The sequence below is a fragment of the Ailuropoda melanoleuca genome, chromosome 16, assembly GCF_002007445.2.
Source record: "Ailuropoda melanoleuca isolate Jingjing chromosome 16, ASM200744v2, whole genome shotgun sequence".
Lineage (NCBI taxonomy): Eukaryota > Metazoa > Chordata > Mammalia > Carnivora > Ursidae > Ailuropoda > Ailuropoda melanoleuca.
In genome coordinates, this window is record NC_048233.1 from 13172137 (window position 1) to 13181516 (window position 9380).

Sequence of the window (9380 nt, forward strand, 5' to 3'; positions counted from 1 at the left end):
GACACCCTGGAAAAACCCAGCATTTGCAAGGACACCTCAAGGAGTACCCTGGGCTCTGAAGATATGTGCCTGAGCAAATGCCCACCACCAGCTAACGGAAGACGCATGCATTCCGAAGGGACTCGAGGGGCAGGGCGGTGAACGGGAAAGCCCTGGATGGAGACTCAGTGGATGTGGCTCTGCCCCATGTATGCGTCTTCTTTACACCTTGGAGCTATTTGCACAGCTTTAAAATGGTGGTTGTGGAGGACAGATCATCTTCAAGATGTTTATTGGCATTAATATTCTTGTTACCCCATGTCTCTCTCTCTCTCTCTCTCACACACACACACACACATTACTGTACCTAATCTCCACAAACACATTTAATGCATTTAAGATTATTTTTTACTATTGCTCTTTGGTAGGTTAAGTCGCTATACAAATACACTCACACACACCCAAGCCTCGTGTGTACAGGTGTGTGGCGTGTGTGCATGTTGGGACACACACGGAACACAGTGACTTCTAACCCAAAGACGCCAGCGACTGTGGCAGCTGAGTGATCAGACTGAGGTCCCTAGAAGGTGGGGGAATTGCTTCCAAACGTCTACGCATTTTCACGGAGTCCAATTAGCTTTGAGAAAAGGATGAAAGACATCACCTCCGCTTCAAGTTTCTTCGCAGCCACTCTTCTCCCCTCCCTGAATAATGCAGGGCTTTTATCCCACCGTTGTTTTGAAGTCCCACCTCTCAAAAAGAAACAAGATCTGATTTCCTCAGAAATTCTAACCAGCTGAAACCCTGATAGGCTCTCTATGAAGATTAATGAGAAATGGAAACCTGACATTTCTTTCTAAAGAAGGAACTTCACAGTCTTCATGAGGCAGGGAACAAAGACATGGAGAGCGGCGGGTGTGGAGCACAGCCTGGTTTTTATGAGTCGAGTTAGTTAATTAGTCAAAACCTTAAATTATCCTAATCTAGAAAGCTCTCTACTCCAGACATTCCCCTCCCTGTAAAGCTGGACTCCAAGCAGGGTCAAAGCCTGTACTTCTCTTTCCTTCCACGTCTGCTGATCCTTCGGGGCCAGCCTAGTGTCTTCTCCTCTCCCCTCTCCCCATCCCTCTCATCATAAGCCTCTTCCCTGTGCCTCCATGGCCCTGCCCCTCAAAGGTAGCTTGGAATGAATGTCCCTCAAGTCAGCCAGTGGGGACACTGGGCTCATCCACATACCTCCAGCCTCACAATACTCTCTTTATATGCAGTGATCTTTAAAAAGTCTTCAAGGGGAGCTTAGGATCCTTTTGCTAATGAAATGAATACAAACCACAACACACAGAAAATGGGTGAAGTTGGGCGGGGTAAAAGGGTAGAGGGATGGGCAGCAGAAAAAGATGCAAATAAAATTTAGAGGAACTTGCAATTCAAATCCATCCACCCTGAAGCACCCAGACTACCGTTCAATCAAGTGCAAAAGGTGTCTTTCCATCCCCTCTACACTCGAACATCTCCATGACAAAGGCTTCTAAAACACCAGGCCAGCTAAAAGAGCTACCAAGAAGCATTCTGTAAATTCCCTGGGAATGACTGAGCCCCTCTTCTTCCATCGCTCCCTTCTGCCATTAAAGAAAGCGGCTGGTGTCTGAATAGCATGGCAACTCTCTACCTCACAACTTTGGAAACACATGGGGCTAGGCTGGTCCTTCATTTCGAGTAGCTTGGCCTGGGCTAGGATCCAGCTCTCTCCTTGGCTACAAACCAACTAACAGCTGTCCCTTTCTTTATAATGGCCATCAACAAAGTTAGCTGCAATCTAGTGGTCTAAGATGAAAATTGTATCATTTGCTCATTCTAAAGGCAAGCGTAATAAACGGGGGCGGGATTCATTAACTGTACAATCACTGAAGCAGAAAAAAGGGCCTCCACCTTTTCCTTTTCAGAAGACCCTGACTTTATTCTCTGGCCTCATCGGTTGGAATCCAAAATTCCCAACTGATGAACCAGCACATTTCTGTGCTGCTCTTCTACCCAGGTTAAGGGACACAAGAAAGAGCAGAAGGTGGCTCTTTTATACCAATTTGCCTCTCCATCTGCTCTCCATCCTCCTAGGCGGACCATTCTCCCCTTCTACAAAACTCCTAATTATTCTTAAAGACACAGTTTAAACATTAACCCCTCCGTGAAGCCCACCTCATTTTCCCAGGCTTCCCTTTCATAGATCTTACCTGAGTATATGATAATAATCTCTTTAAACACGTCTCCCCCATCCAATTATAAGCTACTGGAGGGTACAAACCAGAGCTAATTCTTTCTCGTGACACAACGTTCGACAAATACTGGTTCTTAACAAACGTTTGTTGAATAACATGGACCAAAAGACACAAAAATAAAGTTAAAAGAAGAGAGTGTGAAAGAAAAGAGACCACGGGGCACTGATAAATACATAAACGCTATCTAGAGATGAAAAACAGAAAGAGAGGACTCAACGACAAAAAGAGCCAGGAGAAGACCACAGAGGATGAAAGCACAAGAGGCAAAAAGACACACATGGTGGGAGAGTGACAGAAGAGGGGACATGGGTGAACTTAAGTACACAGGCTCCTCTTGGATCTGTGCTTTTTTAAGAAAAAGCAGAAATTCTGAAAGTTCCAAAGGTAGAGCATACATGTGGAACTGCCAACGTTAACCATGACACAGAACCCAGTTCAGGAGTGGTGCACACCCAGGATGCACGGGCCCACAATTACGGCATCACTCGAGAGTGTCCGGAATGCAGGCACTTGGGCCCCTCCCCAGACCTAGTGAACCCGAGTGTACATTTTTAGCAAGATCCCTGGGTGATTCCTATAGACAAACAAGTTTGACAAACGTTGATGTAGCCGTTTGACATCGGCAGATAACCTCCGCAGCTCGTTCCGTGGTGCGGTGCACAAAGCATTGCCACCAAGCAGCTGCACAACCTAAGCCAGTCACCTGACGTCCCTGGATTTCAGATTCTTCACCTGTGAAATGAGGAGGTCAGAGGAAGTGCGTTTTAAATGGTCACAGAGCTCTGACCTTCTTGATCTCATCTACTAACTTCAAATCCTTCCTACACCCACCAGAACAAACAACAAATATTTGCTAATTAATGTATCACTTCCTCTCTCCACTTACCTATTTTTTTTTCAAGTACCTGTTATGTGCCAGGCACGATGTTAAGAACAAGTGATTCCAGGAGGAATAACTATCCCTCCCTGTCCTCAAGGAGCTCACCAACTTCTTAGGGACACAGAGCATAAAAACAAAATTGGGATAAAAGCCTGGTAACAATCATGAACCAGCCCTGGTGCTGCACAGAAGGCAGAGCAGCCATTCTGCTCGGGGCGTCACGCAGGATTTCAGCAAAGGGCCAACATATGCACTACGCCGACCTTCTCTGCCCACCTCAGCTGCAAGCACTAAAAGTGAAAAGACAAAAATAAGGTAGTTGGTGAACATCAACAAACCAACCGAAGGTTCCCGAACACACCTCTCTGGGTTCACAAAACTCCAAGAGCACATCCACACAATGGACTAGGTGTCATGGCCACAGACAGACCGTTAACAGCCACAGGTGCTCCCCCAGAAACCCACGTCCTCTGAGCTACGCCCACTCCCTCATCCCGACTGCATTCAGTTCTTCTAGCTTCGGCATCCTTCTGAAAGATAATATCAATTCAACCACTAATCTACTCTCCCTAGAGACTTCTTCTGTGGTTTCAAAGAGGGGATGCACTTTAATAAATGTGAACAATTCATTAGGCCAGGATCTCTTTTTGATCTATATTTATTTATAGAGACGACACTCGTATCCGATTGCATGCACAGTAGCAGAGACTGAAAATGTAATTTACTGAAAGAAAGAAATTTCTAGAATTTCTAAGGAGGCTGGAGAATGGCAGTGGGGAAAAGGGAACTCACTTTCCAGCAGATCCACTCCTGACCTCAACAAGTTACAGGAGATGAGTGGTTTTGTCAGCCCTAGCCTTCCTTATTAAGGAGAAAAGGCTATCGCTCAGAACAACAGTTTGCCAACCTTTAGAATGGTGAGCTCCACCCTGGCTTCTTCCCTGCCCCTGGCTTTTATAGGCTGATTTTTTTTTTGCTACGGTTTCTTCACATACAACCTGTGCTTTCCCCTGCCTGCTATATTTCCTACTCCATAAATATTCATGACATTTTTGCTTTAACTTGTTAGCAGTGGTGGACATGTCACCTTCATCTTCGTATTGTTGAGCAAGAAAATAGGGGGCACACCCCTGCATCCCGGGTTCATCACATTCATGGAGGAGGTGGGAGAACGTTTTACAAGGCAATGAGGATGTGGTCAAGGGCTGAATCAGCTCAGTCCCGTTTGTCCCTGTCCAGCATCGCTCATCCCCCCTAATCAATTTCAGTCCGTGTGTCCACCACCCAGGTGCCCACTTCCCCTCCTCACCCAAGGCTGGTGCATGTGCATGAAGGTCAAAGAAGATGGTTAAGGTTCTGAAGCCATCCTTCTGGAGGCGAAGAGGAATACAAAATCGAGCTACCTGCCGTTCACCCCTTCACCAGAGGGAGTCGCTCTTCGCACTCAGCCTACAAGAAAGGCACTTGGTGTGCAAAGTAGTGACTAGAGAAACGTGTTGGTCCTCCTCCTTTCCTTTAATTTTGCCTCATTACTTCTTTGCTTTCTCTGCATCTATCCCAGCCAGAAACGACATACACGCACTGGCAAAGCAAGACTCTTCAGACAGACAGTCTTCCTAGCCACGGAACCAATGCTGAGAAGAAATGAGACAATCGAGGGGCACACCTTGCTCCTCTCTTCGCACGTGAACAGGTAGCTCTGGGCGGCCACATGGCTCTGTGTTCCCAGATCCGTCATGCTTTGCTACACCTGAACCACACAGGGACAGAAGGCAACCATGGTGTTCTGCTTCCCTTCAAACCACCAATCTAAACTTAGCCGGGCTTGCCTGAGAAGTCTTTATTTCCCATTAGTTTTGGGGTTTTTTTTTTTCTTAATTGTACATCACGGAGGCTCCTCAACTGAAATTAAATTTGCTCTTCCTCCCACCAGCGGACATATTTCTTCCTCAGGTAACCCCCACTGTACAGGGGGTGGCAGAAGGAGAGAAGACAAAATAGAACCCAGTCAGCTCTTTGTGCCATGAGGAGAAAAACAGAGAGAGAGAGAGAACAGTGGCCCAGAGACAGCCCGGAACACCACTGAGTCGCGGCCTCGCCAAGACTGCTCACGGGGGCGGGACACACCTGCCCCATCAGGGTTCCAAAACCGCTTTGGATGTGGTAAAGGTACGGACCACCTGTGGTGATTCCACCTTGAATCCTAACAAGCACCTCCCCTTCTCTTTGTCTCTTTCCCACCACCCAGTCCTCCTCTTCTTCAGCACCCTCCCCTTGTAACCTCTTGTCCTTCATCTTGCTGTAGGGCCAACTAAGGATGGCCTAGAACCTGGCTTAATCCCATGAGCATTCTAAGAGAATGTGGCTGAGACTCCGTCCAAAGGCCTGCTGTCAACCTGGTCACCAACCAACATGACGAAGGACCTAGTCACTGTAGGGCACTGTCGCGGGCACCAAGAATGAAAAAAGGGGCATCTGCCCCAGGGACACCCACCTCACCTCGCTCATCCGTACGTAGGAAACCACTGCACATGGAATTGCTGTCCTCACCCATACCTCTGTTCTATTTTGAAGTAAAATTAAGAATACATCCTCCCACCTGAAGGAGTAGAAGCAGATGGAGAACCAGCTCAGGTGTCTGTAAGGTGAGCACACACCAGATAACCTCAGCTATTTGTAGACGTGGTGAGAACATGGTTCAAAGTGGGATCCCACTCTCCCATTCTGCTGACAGTACAGATGGGTACAGGTTACCAGTTAAATGCTCCAAAGAATGACACCAGGGGGAGGGGAGTAGTGAATGTGGCTGAGATAGCCATCCTTTCTGGACAATGAAGAGCTACCTCTGGTGTGCTGTTGAGTGACAAGGAGCCTCTCCTCCTTCCCCTACATCCCTTTAGTATTTTGGATTGCTTCAAAGTATAGTCATTAAAAATGCCAGAAAAAAAAGATCTGGGGGGAGAACACTTTCAGAAAGACTACTGATGCCCATGATTCGGCTACAGGATTTTGAAGATCCGTATCGCAACCTGATTTCTGCATTTGGGCACCCTCGGAGTTTGGGGGTGTATGGTCAGTGGACCAAGGAGAAGAGCCCCAGCTCCCCATCATGGCCCTCCAGCCTGTGGGTGATCGGATTGCCTCAGGAGTTGTCTTGCATTGCATGAGTGCCTGGCTGAAGAGTCATTAGCTAAGTCTTTTCCGTCTCTCCTGCTATTTCTCAAGTACATAAAAAAACACTGCCTAGCCACATTTCACATACTGTAAAAATTGATGAGAAGGGGGAACAAAAAGAAAGTCTTCATTCTCTTTGGAAGGTACAAGACGAACACATGCAAACGGCACATCTCTTTGTTTAACACAAAGACTCACGTGTCGAATTCTGCACCCCTTCCCCATGCACAGCGTTTTAGAACTCTGCAAGATAGCCATTTTGCAAGAGTGTGGAAGTAACAGTTTGCTTGGAGGATGTGTGGGTATAAATAGATGTGCAGACAGAAGGAGAAATTTACAGCTCAAAAATAATAGCACAGAAAAAGAAATATCAATTATAAGGAGAATATTGACAGAATTCCTTCTTTGCAAGCTTGAGATTGAAGTCCTCTTAACCTGCAGCATCCTTCAATTCCAGGTGTTCCTAGACCAGCCAGATTCCCCACCTAGACCTGTCCCTCTGCAGTAGGCCTCCGGGGATCTCTGGGCCCCGTGTCAATGCTTTAGACAGCAAGTGGGCTTCAGGGCAACAAGCACAGTAATCGTTATTTTCATTTCTTTAAAGGACATTAAAAAAAAAAAAAAGCCTAGGAAGGTAGAGAGAGGAGATGCACAGGCATGGAAGTGGCAAGGGGAAAAAGCTAGCCTGAAAAAAAAAAATTTTTTTTTTTCTAGATTCCCATAAAAATCAGAGCTTTAGCCCTGGGTGAATAAAATGCTATTTAGCTCAAAAATCACACAGGGCTCCCATGCATGTCTACATACATAGACCCTTATGTCACCCAACATCTTCAGTCCCTGCATACATCCACCCCTACTGCCTCCCCAAAACCTGTTTGATGAGGAAGGGAAAGATCTAACATGGGCGATTTCCCCCTTTGTAATAAGCCTTTTTCCCAAAACAGCATTATTTTATTATCTTGTCACCTTTTCTTCCAAAAATTCCACTTGAGGGATTTGAAGAGAGAGATAAACAAGGAATCCCTACCCCAGGTGAGACGACAATAAAACAGAATTCGCCCTACCTTGGTTTGTAGAAGCCAAACCTCTAGACGGACAGATTAAGGGAGTGAGCATGTTGGGAATGTCCAGTCTCCTCTTCTCGCTGGCATATCCACATAAGAAAGACGAAGGATAAATGAAAGGAAGATAATTTAAAATCCAATTTAGCGTGAATTTTGTTTTAATCTTGTGTCTTGAAGAGATGCAAATTCAAAGAAAAAAGACAGAATTCAAAGGTAATTCAGGGTATGGAGAGCAGCTCACAGTGCAGAATCCAGAGTAATTATTCCATTTGCATGTGAGGTTAGTGGCTGGGCTTCTCGCAATTACGGTTTTTGATTTTTGGAGCTTTAGTGGAGGAGGCTCTGTGTAGAGAAGCTGGGGGCCGGCTCTGTCCCTCCGTGGAGCATGGTCATTCCCAAAGCGTCCCCTTCCTGAGGGGGAAAAAGAGGCGGTCAGGGTTTGATTCGAGTGTCCCCAGAGGGGGAGAAAAATGCATTCCGAAAAAGATATCAATTCGTTTTAAGGAAAAGGGGGAGGAAACCCCGCATTTCCCACAGAGTGCACACGAGAGGAATTGAAAACAGCTGGCACCGGTCTATAAATAATTCAGAAAAGGTCTGGCTATACCATTCCTGGGACAGGCATGGATGAGAGGTGGGAATGCCAACCTGAATGGAAGAGGAGAGAGGGAGGGAGCAAGCAAAGGAGGGAAGTGGTAAGGAAGGAGCGAGGGAGGGAGAAGCGGCACCATAGAGCAGCACACACTCACACACACGCAGAAACACACAATCCCCACTTAACTCGCCAGCAAGTGCGGCCCCCAGCCCCATCTGCATTGCTGCTGACATGTCTGTCTCGCTCTCCCCATCGCCTCCAGCGGCAGCGCCTCCTCCCACCCCGGGCTCCTGCTGAATGGGTTCTGATTGTGCACAGGGTGCACACTGGGCATTTCTTGGAAGGGGCACACTGACACGCGCGCACACACACACGCCCCCGACGCGCACGCGCCCCCGCGCGCGCACTCACACTCACCCCCGCGCACACTCACCCCCGCGCACACTCACGCCGCCGCCGCGCTGATGTGCAGCGCACGGGGCTTCACCTGCAACGTGTCGATTGGACGGATGGTCGCGGCGCGTGGCTCCGGCCCAGGGCACCGATGCCCAACCTCTCTGTTCGGTAAGGGGATTAACAGCCCCCCTCAAAANAAAAAAAAAAAAAAAGACTGGAGAGAGCCCTCCCCTTTCACCCTAAAAAAATATATATTTTTTAAAAAGCCACGTCCAAATTAACAAGTGCCGGGTTCTGCTGGATTCAAGAGCTTCACCCAACACCAGGTTAGTTAACGGTTCCACCGCTTCCACCCTTTATCTTCCTGACACCCCCAAACCCCAGTTGAGACACGAGACTCCAAAGCGAATATTTACGTACCGACTCTGAGCGCCTCGGCGGTTGCAGAATCTCCGGAGAGGGCTGGCGGGTGGCCGGGGATTGAGGGTTTTCCTTTCCTGCAAAGCAGGATTGATAATCCGTGTCGGGGGTTTTGAAGTTCACGACTCTGCTTGGCAAAGCCAAAGAAAATGCATTCGGACGCCAGCACTTTGGGATTGTGGTCATCAAAAATCACCCTGACGAACACTTTCGATAAGAGCAAAGCCCCGAGATTTCCTAGAGGTGAAGAAGCCGAAGGAAGTGGTTTTTGAAAAGGGGTGGGGGGACCTTCCTTTCTCAAAAAAAAAAAGGGGGGGTGGAGAGGCAGGAGCCCAGATTCCAGTTGGTGATGATCGGAGCCGGGGGAGGGGAAGCGGGCGGGGGCACGCTGTGCAAGTCAACCGCGCGGCAGCGGGAGAGGAAGACGAGGAGGGGGAGGAGGGGGAGAGTAAGAAAAATGGGTATTAATCACCGGGGACGGGGGTTGGGCGGGAGATCACAAGTTGCCTGGTCTGGATCTGGGTCTCACACCCAAAAACGTGCCCCCCCCCCTGCACACGTGCTGGGGGAAGTGGGGTAGGAAGGGGGAAAAGGCTTAA

At 48.1% G+C, this 9380-nt stretch overlaps 1 protein-coding gene across 1 annotated transcript in view; it reads right to left on the bottom strand.

The window, feature by feature from the left end:
• GRIN2B (glutamate ionotropic receptor NMDA type subunit 2B) overlaps positions 1-9137 on the bottom strand; it is a 420098-nt gene extending 410961 nt beyond the window's left edge. The window contains exons 1-2 of the mRNA XM_034645464.1: positions 8782-9137; positions 7371-7781 (exon numbers count right to left, since the gene is read on the bottom strand). The gene's annotated coding sequence lies outside the window, so the exon portion shown is untranslated. The remainder of the gene's footprint in view (positions 1-7370; positions 7782-8781) is intronic.
• Positions 9138-9380: the final 243 nt, after the last annotated feature.